At 48.2% G+C, this 20538-nt stretch overlaps 2 protein-coding genes across 2 annotated transcripts in view; one reads left to right on the forward strand and one right to left on the reverse strand.

The window, feature by feature from the left end:
- LOC119433395 (bifunctional arginine demethylase and lysyl-hydroxylase JMJD6-like) overlaps positions 1-20538 on the reverse strand; it is a 222624-nt gene that overhangs the window by 139132 nt on the left and 62954 nt on the right. The window contains exon 2 of the mRNA XM_049658739.1: positions 5472-5566. The gene's annotated coding sequence lies outside the window, so the exon portion shown is untranslated. The remainder of the gene's footprint in view (positions 1-5471; positions 5567-20538) is intronic.
- The window catches only part of LOC119434152 (A disintegrin and metalloproteinase with thrombospondin motifs 18), a 148775-nt gene that overhangs the window by 47746 nt on the left and 80491 nt on the right, over positions 1-20538 (forward strand). The window lies entirely within an intron of this gene.

The following is a 20538-nucleotide window of genomic DNA, read 5'->3' on the forward strand; positions in this document are numbered from 1 at the left end:
CTCAGGCATCGAACGTGCTACCGGCGCCTCTGAAACGAGTGCCTTTTGCCAAACGTCTACATAGCCGAGCGTCACGAGTGTTTGACATGCCGCATTGGGCAAGATCACGCATACGTCTTCATCGAGCGGACGTGTGCAAGTTATTCACAGCGTCTGTAATGTCGAGAGGAAAGGGCATGGCAATGAAAACAGCTGCTGGGGGGGAGTGAGATCTGTCGCAGGGACACTCTGTAAATGGACGAGGTGTCACTGCGTTGCAGGAAAGCGCTGTTTACGAACGCAAAGAGCGGCGGCAATTGAGTGTAGAGCAACTTTCGCCGGCGCAGGAAAACAAGAGTGGGGAGAAGGGGGGGAGGCGAGAAGACGGCTTCGGGGAGAATCCGCGCAAGGGCCGCGCCGACGGGGAAACCCGGAAAGGTTCAGTTCGGCAAGCCGACGGGCGCGCTCTCAGTCCGTGATGCATCTCTCGAGGAAACACCGCCACTCAGACAGTACGGCGAGGAAATCCGCACGTCGGCGATCACAAGGGGAGGCTCTTGTCCTCCGAAGACTTCCTTTTTTATTTACTTGATTTTTATTGCGATAGCAATTATATGGACACTTCAACCGGATTTCTGCCGTCGAGCAGATAAAATCTTCGCCGCGCGCCGTATGCCCCACAGCGCGGGGACGCGCGCTATCACGGACGAACGGGCAAGCAAGGAAGCGGAAAGCCAGCGCCCGCACTTCTCTGCCAGCTTCGCTTTCTCTTATCTCTCCCACGCGCAAGCAAGGAAGCGGGAAGCCAGCGCCGGAAGGAGCGGGGGGGGGGGGGGGGGGGGGGGGCGCACTTCTACGCTGCCAACAACCGCGCTCGTCGTTCGTTCGACCGCACCGTCTCTGTCGACCTTATGCGCATATTTCCGTTGAAGCGACACGCTATCGTGAGCAATATGAGCGAACTGGAAAATAGCCTCGAACCCTACATCGTGCAGCGGCCGCTTTTGGAAACAATCGGAAAGGGCGCCGCGCTTCCGCTGGCTGTTCACACTCCCGCCTCGATATCATTGCTGCAAAACGGTAGCTTGTAGCATGTCACTGGCCGCTAGCGGTGATATCAATTCACATCAACGCGCACAGCTACATCAAATGACCCATCAGGCTCTGCAGCTGCTGAGATATCGGCTGTGACGTAGACTTCCATAATGCACAGGTCATGCTTGTATTAAATCTAGGCGGTGTTGGCTGAGCGTTCGGATACGCCCCTTTTATCATTTTTTTTTTGTACGCTAGCGAAGCGGGAGTGCCAACAGTTAGCGGAAGAGCGCCCCTCCTTTCCCCTCTGGTTTCGGCAGCGCCATCCACGTATGACGCTATCTAGGTTTTGAGGCTATTTTCCACGCGCTCCCGTGTTCGAGCTCATATTGCTGACGATAGTACCTTCGCCCGCTCCTGCGGCGTATATATCCGCTCGCTGCCAGCGTTTTGACGGTCGTTGTCTGCAGTCATTCAGTGTGATCTATTCATGTTTGTTTGTGCGCGCTCACACCACGCTTCTTCAATCAGTTAGTAGTAGTCGGGCCACATTTTCCAACGCACGCTACACATGCAATGCTGCCCGGGTCGGCAGTGCAGCGCTACAGGTGTGTCCCTTCGCACGCGCTGCCCACGGGAAGCGCTTCTCATCAACACCACCGTTTCACACGCGCCTTCTCGTGGTCATCGAGTCTCTCTTCATGTCGGTCTACTTACGCCGCAGCACACCTGCTTACTTAATCAGCTCATGTTTACTACAATTCATATTGCTACCAAAGCCGCTCACCTTACTTCGTATGACATTGCTGTGTTGCTATCGCATTCATCGCTTCGCCCTTAGGGCGAAACTGTGACATTTTTTTTTTCTTTCGCTCGAGCAGCGAACGGCTCAACGCGGGCCAGCTTTTTAAGATGGCGTAACCTCTCTGTCGTATACACGCGAGCGACGCGCAATGTGTATGTGCGCTTTATCCAAATCGTTCAGCTGGCTGTTTGCTCGCCGTCATCTGCGCGCCCCGCGTGTTTGTCTATATAGACTAACTCTCGGAGCTATTCGATCACTAAAGTCGACGAAACGTTTCCGCGCTCGATATCCGGCAAAATCAAGTTTCGTTGTCTATAGCAGACTGCGTGGGACGTGTTCTGCGACGATCGCCTCGGCGATACCGTCGCCTTCGCGTGACGTAGCGCTCAACCAGCCTATCCACTCACCCGATTTTGCTCAACCAGCCAATCAACTCACCCGATTTTGCTCAACCAGCCAATCAGCGCGCGCCTGACGGCGATACTGTCGCCGAGGCGATAATATATCACCGAAAGTGATCGTTGCAGAATGCGTCCCTATGCGGCCGAATGTGAGCAATAAGCGGAGAGATAAGCTTCTCGCGGCAGCGCAAGTCGCATGGTACGGCAACGCGTGGTCGCAACGCCACAGCATACGCGTTGCCATCGGAAACTGCCGCAATCGCAGAGGTGGTAGCACGTTCCGGCAGAAGTGCGGAAAGGCCTCGAAGAAAGCGGTGACAGTGCCGCTCGAAGTACCGAAACCGGTGTTTCTCAACATATATCCCGCTCTCTTTCCTCTTTAAACGCTTGCGAGGATTGCGGCATCGGCTCCGCCTTTCGCTTTGAATATCAAGCACGGTGTTAATCTGGATATTGTACACTACAGCGCTGTGCCTGAGGTGAACTGCTCTCTGGGGGACGTTTGCGTTACACGGGAAGTAGTACTACGCAAGTTATATAGCCAAAACGTATCTGACCTAAAGGGAGAGCGAAGGCGGCTGCTTCAGTATCCCACGGTGGCCATCTTCGTTGGCAATTCCCATTCTTTTATCTATGTCCAGTCCTTTTGGCGGAAACCGGCCTGGCGAGGAAGAAATATGAGTTAAATTACACGTACACTCGACAAATAAAATATCAAAAGCATATTCTGGCGTTTCGGCTCCCATGCGGGCCGCTATGCACGGTCACATTAACCCTTCCTTTACTTACTTATCATGTGGCCATATAGCAACATTACGGGGGCGGGTGTTTACGTAAGCATTCACAGTAATACGACAGATATTAAATATAAATATCACTTTAACATGACGTTTTCACGCGCGCACTTACGGCGACGCCGAGAAATAACTATGCGGGTTATCTAATTGTTTAGTTAATATTTACCAGAAAGATATTTGTTCTTGTCGCCACAGATATGTACCGTCATAGATAAAGTTCGCGCGATGTTCGCCAACCTAATACCCTCACGTCTCCGCCCTCACCGGTCCTGGGGCCATGAGTCAACTGTGCCTTAGCTTAAGTATATACGTATATTGAAGACGCTTGGAATGTCTACCATGCGCGGTAGGGCTTAGTAGCTGTAGGCCACGTACCTGAACGCATTTGCACGGGGAATTCGTCTGTCTATATATGAACCAGGTTTAAACACTACCAATTGGCGGTGAAATTGGCACTTTTCCGTCCGTATATAATCACCAGTCCCATGAGTCGACTGAACGGTGGAGGCAAGACAGTGATACCTTCAACTGCACCTACTCCGCGTTAACCGAAGCTACGTCATGCCTGCAATTCTTGCAACCTATAACCTCACCACTCTATGTAATTTGCTATCTTCTTCACCACGCATTACATGCTTTGCGCTACTCCGGCTCTCGCTCTTGATCCCTAATCGACAGTGCTGTGTTCCTACCTGTATCTTTAACGTTAGGCCTATCATTACCCTTTCCGTCGCTCGTTGCTCCGGCACTTAGGCTTTCTTCAAGTTCCTTTGTTAGCCTCCGAAGCTGTTGGCCTCCGTTCGCTTCCTTTAAGATCTCAGCTACGCAAACGTCAGCCCTATAAGTGGATCTGGTCGTTTTATGTCAGGTCGAACTCTGCCAATCACGAACAGAACATTTTGACCTCGTGCCGCGTGCTAGAGTGTCGTCTGCACATCTAAACCTCTCAAGAGCAGACGACGCGCTTACACGTACTTGCCATTTCCGCGTCTCGAGCCTGTTATATAGCTTCCACAGCGCTGCGCGGTATTAGCGAGCACGAAAGACCCCACTCCAGACAAGAAACCTCGCCGTTGGTGCAAGCGCCACGCGCGACCGGTTGGGCTGCGCCAACAAAGCAACAAAAATGGCGCAATGCGCGCGCGATGTTAACGGTGCCCCGCGCTGCAAAGCAGATCAGCGGCGTGTGCCACCACGCGCGGTTAGCGTGTGCGCGTTCTTCGCTGACTCCAAGGGCAGCGCTTTCGCTTCGTCGACAAAGCGACAGCGGAGACACGTCGGTTTCTAGAACCGTTTCCGTTTCTTGGGCTCTGGGTTGTTCCGGGGAGCTTTTAGAGTAACTACATTCGGCTGTGGTCAGTGCACACGCACCAAGTGCACGCTCAATTATTTACGGAATGTCAACGCCGGTATACTTTCACAACCGCGGGCTTCCCGTCGCGGCATTGGCGAGGCAAAAAGACGAACAGCAGCAGACGAAATGGGTGTGGCTAAAGTTGCACGGGTGCGAGCAGACGACAAGAAAGCGTTCGCGTCTGCTTCCTGCATGTTTCTGGCCTTTTGCCCCTTTTCGCTGCTGCTACGTACATCCTGTTGGCCTATACGATACATACCAGCCGGCACAAGCTGGAGTCCTGATGCAATGTTACTTACAAAGACATTAGTCGCCAAGAACCAGCCGTGCGATGCGAAGTGAGCAGCTGCATGCGGCAGCCCGAATGTTCGCCAGACCGTATTTGAGCCGTCGGAGTGGAGGCGTTTATCCCGTTGCTCAGTGGCGTTGAACTGTATTATGCGTTGTGGAAACGAACCTAAATGTACGGGCGATCGGGCGGGCGAACTGAAATGCTACGCTTGAGTTTGTTGCGCGCTAAGTTGGCCGGTAAAACTGAGCCTAATAAAAACAACTAAAAAATACCGCTTTTGATTTGAATAAGCTGTTCCAACGAGAGACACTATACGCTTGTGCTTAGGACCTCCAAAATACATTTCTAATGACGTATAATACTTGGAAGCGCGATCCCACCCCTATTACGCCGATATCACCTTGTGTGGTACTACCCAGAGTTTCTTAAGACTATATGTATCACCGTTAAGCAGCCGGCAGCGAACAAACACATCATGAAAGAAAACAAAGCTGTATTTTGTGTAATATAGGGAAGTCCGGTGTGAAACTTTTCTTTTCCACACATTACACCAAACGCATTTGGTGGAGCAAATGACTAACGGTGGTGGGTTTGAAACCCTGAAGTACTCGATATATATATATATATATATATATATATATATATATATATATATATATATATATATATATATATATACTGAAGATGTCTATCTCAGCACGGTGCCAATCCTGATTGAGGTTACATAACACGAAAGAAAGTCTGACGCGCACTCATGCACTAGCAAAAACAATATGAAAGAAAAAAAAAAAGACACAGGAAAACATACACAAACCTTAACGGGTGTCCGTCAATCCTGGAAACTTGCAGGGGCGTTTTTGTTTCTTGTTTTTCGGGTGAAATTCATTTTCTGGCCGTTTTTATCTGCAATGACAAGTTTGCAGCACCTGTAAGACTGAATATTTGATAAAAGTGATATTGCATTCACACCTGAGACGTGTTAAATGTACTTTTTGAAATGTCGATGTTTCAGCCAGAGCTATTGACAGTTGCGAGAGCCGCTGTGGAATGTGCACCGACGCATCGTGTGGCGTAACCCATAGTAGTCAAGTTCAGATGTGTATTCTATCATTACCCCCTTGAGCTTCAGACTATAGCCATCATGTGCTGTCTGTGAAAACGGATAATAAATGCATAGCATACGCAGCTGTAGGCTCAGCTGTAGATGTGTAATAAACGTGTTAATCAAGCTGCTGTATGTTAGTTTTTTTAGATTTGAATGGTAGGAATTGACGAATGGCAGAAAAAAAAACCCGTTTGAAGCTATAAGTACAAAGTCGAGACAAATCCACGTGTTATCCACGATTCCCATGCTGGCTGAACCGAGATGCTTGCAGCTATAAATACTAGCGCCACCTCTAGTGACCTTTGTGGGAAACTTTGTGAGGAGTGAAAAAGAGGTGTCAAGATGGATGCCGAAACGTCACTTTTGCTAAAACGCTGCAGAATATCCGCCGTGGCAAATTTTGGACAGCGACGAAGGCACACCGACTGCGAGAGCGCGTTCCGCAATGCCTGAGATTGGCATAGTTTCTCGCACAAGATTGGCATAGTTTCTCACACAACGCACCACAACGCAACCGCAAACTGCACTCGCAGCACGCTCAATGCGCTCTACCATAAAGTAGTTCGAAGAAAATGGGAGCACTACGTTCAAGACAGGCATCAACTGTGGAGCACGAATAGATCGTGTCTTTTCTCAGCAGACGGTCAACATGTTAACGGCTGCAGCGCGGAAATTGGGTACGAAGAACGTTCTCTGTCGCGATAATCTTTGTGGTCAGCATGCGGTGCATTGCTTCAACCTACCAAGCAATAGTCTAATCTAACCTAATGTGATGAGAACGTATGCCACCTGCTGCTCGACTGTCCCAAGCACATTACACAGAGACATCGCCTCCAATATGGACTCCGTTTACTTGACCCACATCAGCTTTTTTTTCACTTACAAACGTGTTACGGCCGATGGACAGCAACAGCTGTGCACCATAGAACAACGAGATCACCTAATTAAACGCTTCTTTGACGACACTGACATATCTGATGCAAAACCTGCAAATGCGTTTCGCCACACACCTCGTCTGACTTAAGCAAAGGGGCAGACCTCGGACTATAGCAACGCCTCCTAGATAGGCAGGCCTGTGACACTCTTCTTTATGACGTCATGTTACTTGAACAGAATTTCCACTGTCACACCCGGCGTGACGAAAGCGATGACGTCAAAATCACGTACCGCGCGCGGCTTACTCGGAAGCATTCCCATTAGATTCTTTGACAGTCGGGCAAGGTAGCATGAGGTCACGGATCGAAGTGCACAGGCGTGTGCTATCTAAGATGCGTTAGCCATAGACTACGTAATTAGGATGTCAGCATGCGGACTGGTGACATTATTGCCGAACCTCCGTTCCTAGCATCGCCCAAGCTTTCAAAAGACGGGTCTAAGCAGTGCCACTACCGGGAACGCGACCTTCTTGGTGATACTATAGCGGACAACATTCTGTTGCACTGAACGGAAAACGACAAAGGCGGAGCTTCTGTACACGTGTTACTGCGCCAAGTAGTCCGGCAGAGTCTGACAGCGCTTTTTGGCTTCTCGGAACAAATACTGAATCAGCGTAGGTCGTACATGCGACGCTTTCGCCTTTGCCCAAACGCGCAAGAGAAAACCGGGAAAGTACGTCGAACTTTACACTCATTGGCGTACTTGCCTTATTTCCCTGTTGTAAATAAAATGTTCTTATGTTTTCTTTTCCCAAGCATAAACTAACGCGGCTGTTACGCGGAACGTTTTTTTTTTTTTTTTTTTTTTTTGGAGCGCACTTAATTGCGCGCGCTTTGCCTGCGTAGAGTTCCCTTCACTGCCACAGAAAAGTTAGATGTGTGGCAAAGCCTGCTTACGGAATTTCGCGAATCGTCCATTCTCTTGGTATGATTGGGGCGCATGCGTCAAACTTACATGCGCAGTGCGCCTCCGACATCTCCAACCTATAGAGTGTCGCTACATATTATTCTGTTTTATTTAAGTTTTACTTAACGCAATAATTTATGCTTATATAATTTATACGCATTTAATATGAGAAGCAGCAGCCGTCACCATGCAGCAAACAGCGACAACGACTTCCGTTGTTCATTTGCCCTTCAATAATAACAACAAGAAACCAAAAGATTTCCAGCAAAGGGGCGTGCGTCAAAATGTACAAAACGGAAGAAGCAGACGGCATTGTGGGCCGAGGGTTTTGGGGGTAAAAGTGCCGATTTCTTGTAAACGATTATCTTTTGAAGCCAAGATGGCGACTCGAGAGCGACAATTGCGCCACCTGTGCGCGCCACAATTGAGAGGGAGAGAGCGCGGATTGGAGGAGGGCGCGTGCGTGGTACAGCGAGGTCTGGGGCGCATCTGTGCGGCCGCGTGGCCACAATCTCGATTCGCGGTCGTCGCAAGCCCGCGCCGTTCGAATAAGGTCAAGGAGCGTCTCATCTGGGCGCCAGTTTCCACGGCGACGCCGCCGCAGGCTGTGTGCCTCACGTTCGCACGCGCGCGCATTGTTCTCAGTAGCAATTTCATCGCGTCTATTTCAAAGTGCAAGAGATTTAATGCACCCCGCACTGGCCAGATGGCATTGCCGCTGTTTCAGTTCCCTACAAGTGCTGCCGACGTCAGCCGCTAGGACTAAGAAAGAACGAGAGGTGCTGCGTTTCAGCTTAGCACTTCCAAAATACGTTTCCAGTGCTGTATTTTATACCCGGAAGCGCCAATCCCACCTCTATTACGCCGATTTTACCTTGTACCCGTGTATATAATTTCTTAAGGCTGTATAAGGATAGCCCACTGCGAGAGTTAGGTTGCTAAAGCGCCAATTTTGAACCGCTGGACAGAAGAACAAGCAAAGAAAGGACTGTGGGGACATAGCAACGTGTAAGGGATGCTGTAAAAGACGACAAACGTACCAGGCACAGCCGCAAAATATAGACTGGGCCAAGTACTTTCTCTCTGGTAGGGGCAAGTCATAATTCTTCGCTTTCAGAATATAGTGTCGTACATTCTCTCAAGAGACTTCATTTCAACATAGGGACTCTAGCATGCAGGAGACAAAATACAATAAGGGGGACAGTACAAACAAGAATAAGCGGTACAGCACGGATATACTTGATACGAGGAAGAATAAAAATCGACTATTTCACAATGTCACCCACACTGTACTTATAAGCACTTGGATAAGATTGAAGACATGAAAAGCAGTTCTCACTATGAACTCAACACAGACCTTACTGTTAGTAAAAACCCAATGGATCCAAGTACACATATAAAAAATAACTGGCACACCAAAAGTTTAGTAAGGAAGAGGTCTAAAGTGTACCTCTCCGTTGAGTACAGTCATAATTTCGTTGACCAGTGACGTGGGAAACGTTCCTCACCATACAACTAACTGGTCCTACATGGAGGTAAATCTATATTTGCATTCTAATGCGTTTGAGGACAGCATACATTGCTCGTGCTAGCTTGCTTCTAATTTCAGCGAAGTAACGGCGTCGCCACAGCAAGCATCACGGCTGCAAGTACGGACCTTTGAAACAGTAATTCATCATTTTGTATGCGTCCATATGCACACTGATGCCATGATAGATAAGCGTGCAAAAGTGTACGCGCAACTACACATTCGCGCGGAGCGGACATTTGTGTTTCTGGTTTCAAAGGTATTAATTACCAAGGACTGAAAAGCTGAAATATCTGCAGTAGGTTTGCTCGCATGGGCTCTTTCAACAGCGGCGCGTGAGAGACAAGATTTCGAATTCCTGGGATTGTCCTGGTTATGCGCACTCCTAAGCCGAGTTGCCTGGGATATGGCTTTCATGCCGAAGTTACACTGCCGTAGTATTCTCTTACACTTTTCACCCATCCTCTCTTCCTCTTAGTGAAAAAACTTTTGCAATTATCGAAGTGAACTCATTTTCGACTATATATTTCTCCTTTCGACTCATTTTCTCCAATATATGACAGAAATATGACAGAAATCGTCAAATGCGCAATGCCGCTAGCGCTTCGTCGTTCGTGTCAAAGGACCGCAGTCGTTTAATGCGAAACTGGTTGCAGTTTCGATCGCTGTTGACGCTGCTGTGATCTTTCGTGGACACAAAAAGCACACTCTTCTGGCTCACCAGCTTCCTACAAAAATCACTAGAGGGAACTCGGGTGCTAGTGGCTACACGGAGCTGCAAGCGTGACAGTTCAGCCGGCATGGGAATCACGATTAGAACGCAGATTTTGTTGCAATATCAATTATATGGACACTCCAAGCGGATTTCTGTTGCCGCCGTCGCCGTGAGGTTCCGTATAAAGCTAAGGGCGATAAAATCGTCGCAGGGTGCCGTATGCTGTCTGTGCGAGTGAAAGCGTGCGAGGACGTCCAACTTTCACGGAGAGCGAACGCACGGTGTAAAGCAAACGCGACGTCCTCCGTCGTGCGAAAGGCCGTGGGGGGATGGGAGGAGGGAGGGGAGGCGACGTTTAGCCGCGGCACCAAATGCGTAATCTTGCGACCGGGCGCAACGGGGAACTGGCGACTCAATCTCCGACGCGAAAGGAGTTAAGCTGGAAGACAGCGCGGGAGAGAGAGTGTGCGGCTTCTACTACGCTAGCAACTGCGTACTTGTACTTTGCACGGCTGCGGGCTGTCGCGCACACCGTATCTTGAAAGCGATCTCCACACGGCTCTTACCTTTGTATGTGATGTGCTTTCGCCACTCAGTTTCCGTTGAAGCGACAGACCGCACGTACCTTCGGTCGCTGCTGAAGCCGCGCTTGCTCACGCCAGCGTTTTGACAGTGGTTGTCTGCGGCCATCGAGTGTGATCTATTCATGTTTGCTTGTGCGCGCTGACACCATGCTTGTTCATTCAGTTAGTAAGCGAATGTGTCAAAGTTTATGCAGCCGTATAAAACTACAATCCTTACTCCTTATAGCTCTCTACTAATTTGCTATCGCAATTGATGCTTCGCCTTTCGAGAGAAACTGCGACATTTTTTTCTAAACGTCTTCCTTCTGGTTTCGAACGGCTTTGTGACTCTGCATATCAATGATTTTCACCGAAATATCGTGTTTTAAATACGAAAATTCGCAACGATTATGCATGCGCGCAGAGTCTCATTCCCTTCTGCGTTTAGAAATGGTCTGAAATTAGGGCCAGTAAAGGCACACAAAGCGTAGTAAATAAAGGCACAAGAACGTATGAAGCCACGAGAGCACGAATACCAGACGAATCCACGTACTAAGATAGCTTGCACATGGCGTCACGAACCCACCTTCCCACCGTGATGGTTCTTCAATACGGCGCCTAGGATGAAGGCAGTGTATCATATTCACTGTCACGGGTAACCTAGCTGCTTCCATGGAAGAAGGAAAGCTTAGGATACGTTCCTGGCCTACCGCTACCGACTGTGTTGGAGAGTGTTGGAGCCGCGTAAGATGCCAGTGGACGACGCAGCTGCTCGCTATGCTAGTCCACCAACATGGCGCCAAAGATGATGTCAGCTCAAGCTATCAGCTTTAATGATCGAAGCGCCAGATTTACATCTAGCAATTTTTGTAGAAAACTCTACGTTTCCTGGTAATTTTTGTCCAGTATATCGGCCAAACTAAGCTGCAGCAGCATCAACACCCACAGCACGTGCACGAAGAAAGGGGGGGGGGGGGGGGGGGCGGAGTCGCTCTCACACGAACGCTTTCTAAATCGGTCTCGGGCGAAGACCCACTCGCAACGGCCGCATTGTGTCCACTCTGCCGCTCAAGCTGTGCCTACGCCAGCGACCACGGACAAACACGCATAGACAGAAACGCAAGCTCTCGGTTACAGCTGCCCGCATCTCTCTTCTGTGCGAGAAGAAAGGATCCGAACGACGCTCGGCTTGGCTCGGCTCGGCTCAGCTCGCAGCCGAGTTTGGACACGACCACAATGACCACAGCTTCGCGGCCACACCGTATACACGCGTCGCTGCACTTCCCGATCGAGTCGCTTCCCTCTCCTTGATGTATGTTTCTCGTCTTCTGGTTGTCCGGGCTATTGTTTCCGCGCTTCTGCCCTGACCCCTTTCACTTTCGCCCTTTCTTTCTTCTTTCTTAACAATATTGACTTTTTTTTTTTCGCTGTCTTTAGTAGCTTCTTTAGCCACCACTGGACCGAACTGTCAGGCCTCCTCGCTTTTGATTCTGTCGTCTGTTGGCCGTCTGCCAGGCTGTCAAAAGGAGAGCACTAGCTGATACTTTCTTTGCAGTCACTGTGCTCGGACGTGCGTATGCGACTCTCTGGCGCCCTTGACGTGTCGCTTCCCTTTGAGTTTAGGCTTTCCGTTTCCTTCTGTGCCTTTCTCTTCCTTCAATCTTGGTTATCTCTTCCTTTTTTTTGCTCTTTTCTTCTCAGTCTGCACTGGAAGACGGTCGGTCAGAAACCGATCGATGGGCGGCTCTTTTGGTGTGTGGTCTCTCTACTCATTTATGGCCAGCTCGGCTTTCCGGCCGCAAAAGAAGCCCCATTACGGCTGGCCGGCGCAGCAGCCTCAGATGCGGAAACAATGCGCCGTCAATTTCTGGGTCGCTTACGCTAATTGGCGGCTACCTGCCGAAGGGGGAAGACAGCCGCGCTCGGACGCCTAGCAGCACTAATGCCGTTTCTAAACAGGAGCGCTCGGTCATCGCTCTCGTCTTTCTCTCTCTTTCTTTGTTTCTTTCTTTCAGAACAGCATCATCTGTCCAGCTGTAGTTCCTCAAGCGGACATAATGACGACGTCGAAGACTGTGTCGTCTAAGGGCGATCCAGAAAGAATCGTAGGCGATATTTTGGTCTTATGTTCTTTTGTCTATGCTTCTCGGAGGAGCATTTGTATGTAGATAAATTATTATTATTATTATTATTATTATTATTATTATTATTATTATTATTATTATTATTATTATTATTATTATTATTATTATGTAGTAATTGTTGTTGTTAGAAAACATGCATAAAAATAAACATGGAGGAAATGAAGTAAAAAACAAAAACAAAGTGGCAATTAGTATAACCTCAGGAAAAAGCACATCTGAGTCCTCTTCAGGGAGGAGAGAATAGAATCATAGAAGTCGATCCCATATCACAATGACTAACGTAAAACAACGTCAAAAGAGAAGACACAGATAGGCACAGCATATAACACACACACACACACACACACACACACACACACACACACACACACACACACACACACACACACACACACACACACACACACACACACCTTGCACCACGGATAACAACCGTTCGGCCATCCGCGACACACACCTCCGACCTAAGCTCTTTCGCGACTGCTGCGTAATTACAATTGAGAAGTTGTCGCGCGTCGCTTCCGACACAAACTAACGTAATCCGCACGCTCCACGCATTAAGCAGAAACGAGATCGACTGGACACGACACGCTTGCAGCTTCGTATACGGTTGACGCCGACCGTTTTTTTCTCGTGAAACCTGCGGCACGATGGCATTGCGACAAACGCCGTGACACGCTGGCATGGATTGGGGATGTCACGCGCAGGTCGTGTCGGTCGTGAGGGGGCTCGTATCGGCGCAATCGGCAACTCACCGCCGCATGGCCGACATGCCTCGCGTCTCTCGGCGATGAACGTTATTTCGTGCTCGGCAAACGAGGCATGAAAGATGGGGGAGGGGGAGGCCAACGCAGGCGCAGAGACCGCGATCCACCGTTGGGACAGGCTTCCGAAACCAATGGTGGAATGGGGGACTCCGTACGAAGGTTACGGATTAATTTTGACCAGGTGGGGTTAATTTTGACCGCCTGATTACCTAGATATAATTAGACAAGAGTTTCTGCCTTTCGCCCCCATCAAAATGCGGCAGGGACTTCGCCTCTACGTTTAGTTCCTCTTATGCAGGAAGTTGACACTGAAGTTGGGGTTGAATTGTATAGTGCACTAGGCATAACGCACCTTCTTTGGTTTCCACGCCTGCCACTATAGCGACTGCGCTACAAGAACACTAATTCCCAAGCGACGATTACTTTATGAAGAGAAAACAAAGTATACATAAATATATAGCATTATTTCACATGCACAGAACCTGCATCACGGGGCCTTACCTTGTCCTCTCGCACGACTTCAGCTTCTTTTGATTATATTCACGCAATCAAAATCGCAAGCCCGCTTATAAATAGAGAGACTCCGTTATTTATCAGGTTATCCACCCTTCAATGTATCATTCGTACTATTTAAATATATATATTTAAATAGTATATATAATATATATATATATATATATATATATATATATATATATATATATATATATATATATATATATATATATATAACTGAGAGTTATTCGCGAGCGGAATTAACCGTGTGTCAATATGACTTAATCATTAGCGTTTTTCTGTTTACGTAATTATTATTTAGTCAGTAGAAGTGAAGCAGGTTTAAGTTATGTACTTATAATGACGAAGGTGTCGACTCTGAAGTTGCGACGAACGTTGAGAAACACCGCCGCTGAAAAAAATTTCTGACTATAGACTGGATTTATTCTGAAAAGAGCAAAATGATAAGTATACGGCGGAGCTACGCATGCGAGGCCTCGACGTCATCCGCATCTAGCAGCCATGCCTTTGCAATAAATTCATTCTGTTTTCGAACTCAAAAGAAAACTAAGCGTCTGGAAAAAGAATAATGACGACTATATTTCAGTGGCGCCGCTACAGGGTCTCACGCTTTGTACAAAAGAAAGAAAGAAGAAGAAGAAAGAAAGAAAGAAAGAAAGAAAGAAAGAAAGAAAGAAAGAACGCATGGCACAAGCATGATTTCGAGGCACACAACGTGTTTTCAATGTTTGAACGCAACAGAAACGGGTCCTTGGAGTGAAAACATGAGAGAAGAGCTTGTATTATCCAGATTTCGAGGCGTCTGTAGCCATAGCATAATTATAGTACTATAGCTGCCGAATTTTAACTTCGCAGAAAGTCTCCAGAAAAGAAAACTCTCTGCCCACTGAGGATTCGATCCTCGGCCCTCAAATTGCTAGGCATCACTGCTGTTCCTGCCGTCATCGTCTTTATGTTGCCATTATCGTCGTCGGTCCAGTTAGTCTTGTGTTGCGTGGCACTTAGAAAGTTTTAACGTGATAGCGTTATGGGACCCGTGTCGCAGAAAATCCGGTTTCAGCTTCGTTGTCCGTGAGCGACGATTCCCCCACCCCATCGAAAACGAAGACGGAGGATGCCGCTGCCTGGCGTAGGCTCCAGACAGGCACTTGCACGAACCTACTCATTACATCGCATGCACCCCACAGCCTACAGGTACGAATGCCCGTGGTGCGGGGCCACACCAACCCTACACCACATTACGTGGCAGTGCGCGCTACACAACATAGAACACCACGACACGAACACCACGAGGGAGAGCAATGGGAGGCACTGCTGTCCAGCTCGACGACCAGCTCAAGCTGATCCAGAGAGCAGAGACGACGGCAAGAGCCAGCGGAGCCCTGGACTAGGGGCCCCGACCATTAGCGATGACCCTTCGGGGCAACACAAAACTCTTTCTAATTAAGTTTATCTATCTATATGGCATGCGGTATATGCGGGTTATAGTGTCACACCATTCTATCACTAAAGTTGCTCATTCCGTGTCTTACATTCTTGACAAAGTTATTCCTCGGAATTTTGAGAATGACATCCCACGAACAAATGTCATGAAACAAAACACCGGCAGCGCATGCCTTTTATGTTAAATCTTCTCAGACTGAAATATTATAAGTGCGAAACAATTACAGAACCCTGCAAACGATGTAATTTTTTTTTTTTTTTTTGCGCGGCTGTGCACTACCTCCGGGATCGGCCCACGCAGAATCCGCGTTTCAACCAGAAAGCTCGCCTTCGTGCTTAGCGTTCGCCGCCAGCGTTTCCCGGTAAACATTACGGTTACATAAGCTGCAGTTGCAGGGAAGCGTGATAAGCAGCCAGGGATGTTTGAATGATATCTAGTTCCACTCTTAAAGGCGAAGCTTAATCGTCCTCCAAGTTCTTGCAGCTCGTGTACCTACAGGTGATCGCAATACTCCACTAATTTATGTCGAGCCTTGAGCAAATGCAACCAGTCGTATCCCCCGTCGCATGTTCCTCGTCGCTTTTGGAGTGAGTGCCATTGAAAAGACACTGACGGGCTTTTGAGTGGCATCCCGTCTTTCTGTAATTTCCCGAACCGTAAAACACTCGCCGCCTCGCTCGCAAACTCCAGCGCAAAATACCGCACCCCCCCCCCCCCCAAAAAAAAAAAAAAAAAAAAAACCTGCCTGCAACATTAGCGATGCCGCTGCCAACCACGTCGGTGTACTCGTGTCAGTGATGACGCCTCGGCGAGTCAAGAAACATATAAGATGAACAAAACATGAAGCCACGCTGCTCACACCGCTTTTGCCTCGCGCAGCGCGTTTCACAAACAAAATAACAATAATAAAAAGAAACAGTACCAAAGAAGATGAGGCGAATCAAAAAAGTAATACAAAAGAACAAAACCGGCAGCGAGCTCCAACGATACATACCTCCGCCGAATTACGTCTCGTGTGCCACTTTCGGGCTGACAGAGGCAGACAGCTTTGCTTGCGTAGCGGCCGGTGATTGCTTGCTTTCCGAACCCTTCGGATGGACACCTGCGCAATAATGAAGCGGCATCGTAGCGGAGGTGTATATAACGCCGCGTCTATATCTGCCACGCGTAATATCGCTGGGCCGAGGGCGTCATCAACGGCATCACGGTGTGCCGGAGAGAAGACGCGAGGCCTCGGACTTCCCTTTGGCGGGCATAGAAGGCACACCGCCGTATTCAAGGCGACGCCTCATGAACGACGAAAAAGACAAAGACCAACGCAAACCCAAAAAGGTGACCCCGATAACGTGACGAGCGTGCGGAGCACGTAACACGTATATGGCTGACCGGTTGTATACGAAAAAGGTTACACGTGTAGATGAGAGATACACGCAAGAAGGAACAACGGGGTGGGACTTGTGTTACGAGCCTGAATATGCGTACGCGTGGCGGGACAGGGTCGGGTGCGGCTGTCCAAAACGAATCGGTTCCCCTCCCGCCCGCGCCCTTGCTGGGTCGGCCTTCCCCGGCGGGACGAAGACGACGACTGCTGCGACGGTGGGTCGGCGTTGTTTTGTCGGCCAGCTCTTGACGGAGACTCGAACCGGGTCCGGTGTGTCGCTGTGACGGCAGGAGACACAGTCCGCCGGGTTGCTGAGGCTCAGATCGATGCGAGTCGATGAAATGACGTGTTTATTATACATTGGCCTGGGCTGGTTCGCTTATTATTACCGCGGCATAGCATTGGTACATCTAGTGGGCAGCGCAGTAACTGCATTATGGAAGATGAAACATCACAAAGCAAAAAAAAAAAAGAAATGTCACAGTTTCGCCCTAAGGGCGAAGCAATGAATGCGATAGCAACACAGCAATGTCATACGAAGTAAGGTGAGCGGCTTTGGTAGCAATATGAATTGTAGTAAACATGAGCTGATTAAGTAAGCAGGTGTGCTGCGGCGTAAGTAGACCGACATGAAGAGAGACTCGATGACCACGAGAAGGCGCGTGTGAAACGGTGGTGTTGATGAGAAGCGCTTCCCGTGGGCAGCGCGTGCGAAGGGACACACCTGTAGTGCTGCACTGCCGATCCGGGCAGCATTGCATGTGTAGCGTGCGTTGGAAAATGTGGTCCGACTATTACTAACTGAATGAACAAGCGTGGTGGGAGCGCGCACAAACAAACATGAATAGATCACACTGAATGACTGCAGACAACGACTGTCAAAACGCTGGCAGCGAGCGCATACGCCGCAGCGGGCGAAGGTACGTGCGGTCTATCGCTTCAACGGAAACTGAGCGGCGAATGCACGGCGCATAAAGGTCAGAGCCGTGTGGAGATAAGAGACGGTGCGGGCGAGCGAGCGACGAGCGCGGTTGTTGGCAGAGTAGAAGTGCTCCACATTATCAACTTACACATGTTGATTGTCAAATGCCCAGCACCACCAATGAACACATATGCTTGTCCAGGCTTCCAAAGCGATAGACAGATACTAGTAAAAACGCTCCTCAAGTACGTGACACCAACTTATGACCCATTATAACAAGGGTTGCGATGCACGCTTGTTTGTGCGCCATCTTGGAATATGCTATGTAGCGTGAACAAGACAAGGTCGCAAACGAGAGGAGAACATGAACACACAGCTTAAGTATTGCAATTTGATTCAACCGCATGCGCATCAAATTTATCTCTCTTCGATTGCCGTTCGCCAATTTTTTACGAATGCACCAGCATACACATGTTGAACGCAACAGAAAATGAAGATAACTTATCGACCTTCAGGTGGAGTTGGCGCATAAGAAGCCAAGCAAAACTTGCAAGCTAATCAGAAGTGCTATTTTTGTAATTGGCCTCTATTAAACCAAATAAAATTACACAGCGTCGGAAACGTAATGAGGGCAAGTCGGAGCAGGTCACCATCTGCAGCCGCACTTCTCCACATTACCGGGCACGTCCCGCTGGCAGATATATATTCCGTGCGACACAGTGATTTACGAACGAACGCGCGCCGAGCCGCTTTCACCGGCGTTAATGGGGCCAACGTTTTTTTTTTTTTTTTTCATTTTTTTTTTCTTGTCATGGTTCACCCGTCTCCGACATATTGTTAGCCAGGCAGGTTACGTAACGAGCTTCCGGCTCCGAAGAGGCGACAGTAGGAGGGAATGAACTTCAAAACATATACATGGATAAAACTGATTTACACTGATTATGTGCTCCCAGACGTGGTTCAACCGACGCACTTAATTTTTCTGAAAGATAAAAGACTCAATTACTGGAGCAATCTGCTGTCAAGCCCGTTTATGGCTCCACTCAACCAAGCACTCGGATTTGATAACTGTAGTCAAAAGGCTATTTTACGTGTCCCCACTATTGCTACTTCATTTTCGTCTACTTTCCAAACCCCCTCTCCTCCGTCTGCTTTTCTTTTTCGACAAAAACCTCGCAACAGATCGTATTCGCTCCCTTTTAAATTTTATTCGATTCTAAACACACTCTTCTTTGATCATCATCGGTGTAGAAAAGAAGGTTTTCTGAATGGAGCACATAGTTCTTTCTTTTTCTCCGCGTTTAGCTTTCGCCTGAGCAAACCTGCCACAAAAAAACGCTGAATCGCATGTCGACGACACAATCGTTTCCTTATTTTGCTGACCATTTGACGGGTGTAGCAGAATTACTCGTTATTGTCAGTACCGGTTCTTTGCAGTTAGTCTCTTCGACTCTCTCTCTCTCTCTCTCTCTTGGAGTCCTTTGAACGAGCTTTTCGAATTCATTATTCGACATGTCCCGGCCTGTTGTATGGCACATTCGTCACCCTGTTTTGCATAAAGTTGCACCTTGATTTATTAAGCTGTGTTCGTCCAAGTTTCCTCCCACCCCTCTTCCTTTTTTTATCGAATCGTCAAAGTTTCGCGTAATAGTTTGCAACAAGCCAGAAACAGCCACCAATTCGCCTCATGCAGCTCAATTTTATGTAATGGCAATTGATTCTTCTTCATTTAGTTGTTTTTTATCCGTTTTGCCGACTATAATGTATGCTGTGTAATGCATAATTTTCCGATATATTTAATGTTGTCAGAATGTGCTGCCATCACCTGTACGTGCAGTGTCATACTTCAAGAAAGAGAGAAAGGGTAGATAGATAGATAGATAGATAGATAGATAGATAGATAGATAGATAGATAGATAGATAGATAGATAGATAGATAGATAGATAGATAGATAGATAGATAGATAGATAGATAGATAGATAGATAGATAGATAGAAATAGATAGATAGATAGATAGATAGATAGATAGATAGATAGATAGATAAAAAATTAATAAGTGTCGCGCCCAATTCGCTACCTTCGGGTAATGAGAAAAGAAAGATAAGTTAGCCTATGCACACAGGCTGGCTAACGCTTACTAGCTGTCACAGGTGGTCATGGGTGGTCTTGCACTCAAGGAGTGTTTTAACGCTTTCGTGACGTTGTGCGTACACGAATTCCTTGGTCACACCTTCCGTATCTTTTCGTTCGAGTTACAGTATAGAACTACAAGCGGCCGGGGATAGCGCATAAAGAATCTCGCTATAAAGACCCATCGCATCCGCAAGGGTTGCGTGTGGGCCGATTATTTCGATAAGGATTGAATAAACGTTCGTGTAAAGCGTGTAAAGTACACAGATAAGCTTTTAGACAAAGCGCCAAGTGGCCGTATGCGCCATGGGCTCTCGTTTCCCCAAGAATAGCGAATAAAATATACCTTCTTCGCATACTTGGAATCCGTTTGAATCTGTCACGTAGTGCCACAGATATGTAAGCTCGCTCTGAGTCAGTCTGCACGATTTCCCGATTTGCTGTATGATTTGCTAATATAAACAAAGTTGAACTCTCCACCCCACCGACACTGCTCCTCGTCAAGCCAGCTTACATGGGCCGCGTCGGATGGTAACTGAAAAGCTATCACGCTGGTGATCCGCAGCTTGCCAGGAGGAGTTCCTGTACATTCAATCACCGGCGTCCCGTCAATGTCGTCCCTGTATTTTCGGCTCTGCAGGATGACTTTACCGCATTCCGCTTTCAAACTGTTTCCATCTCTCGTGTACTACAGTACTCGGCCGCTCGTGCGAGTATACATCGAGGTGGTTGTATTTATCAAACTGGGTTAGTCGAAAAAGAGACCCGTTCCGCTGCACGTTTCCTTTTGTTACACGCGGTCTATACCACACTGGTC

The sequence above is a fragment of the Dermacentor silvarum genome, chromosome 11, assembly GCF_013339745.2.
Source record: "Dermacentor silvarum isolate Dsil-2018 chromosome 11, BIME_Dsil_1.4, whole genome shotgun sequence".
Classification (NCBI taxonomy): domain Eukaryota; kingdom Metazoa; phylum Arthropoda; class Arachnida; order Ixodida; family Ixodidae; genus Dermacentor; species Dermacentor silvarum.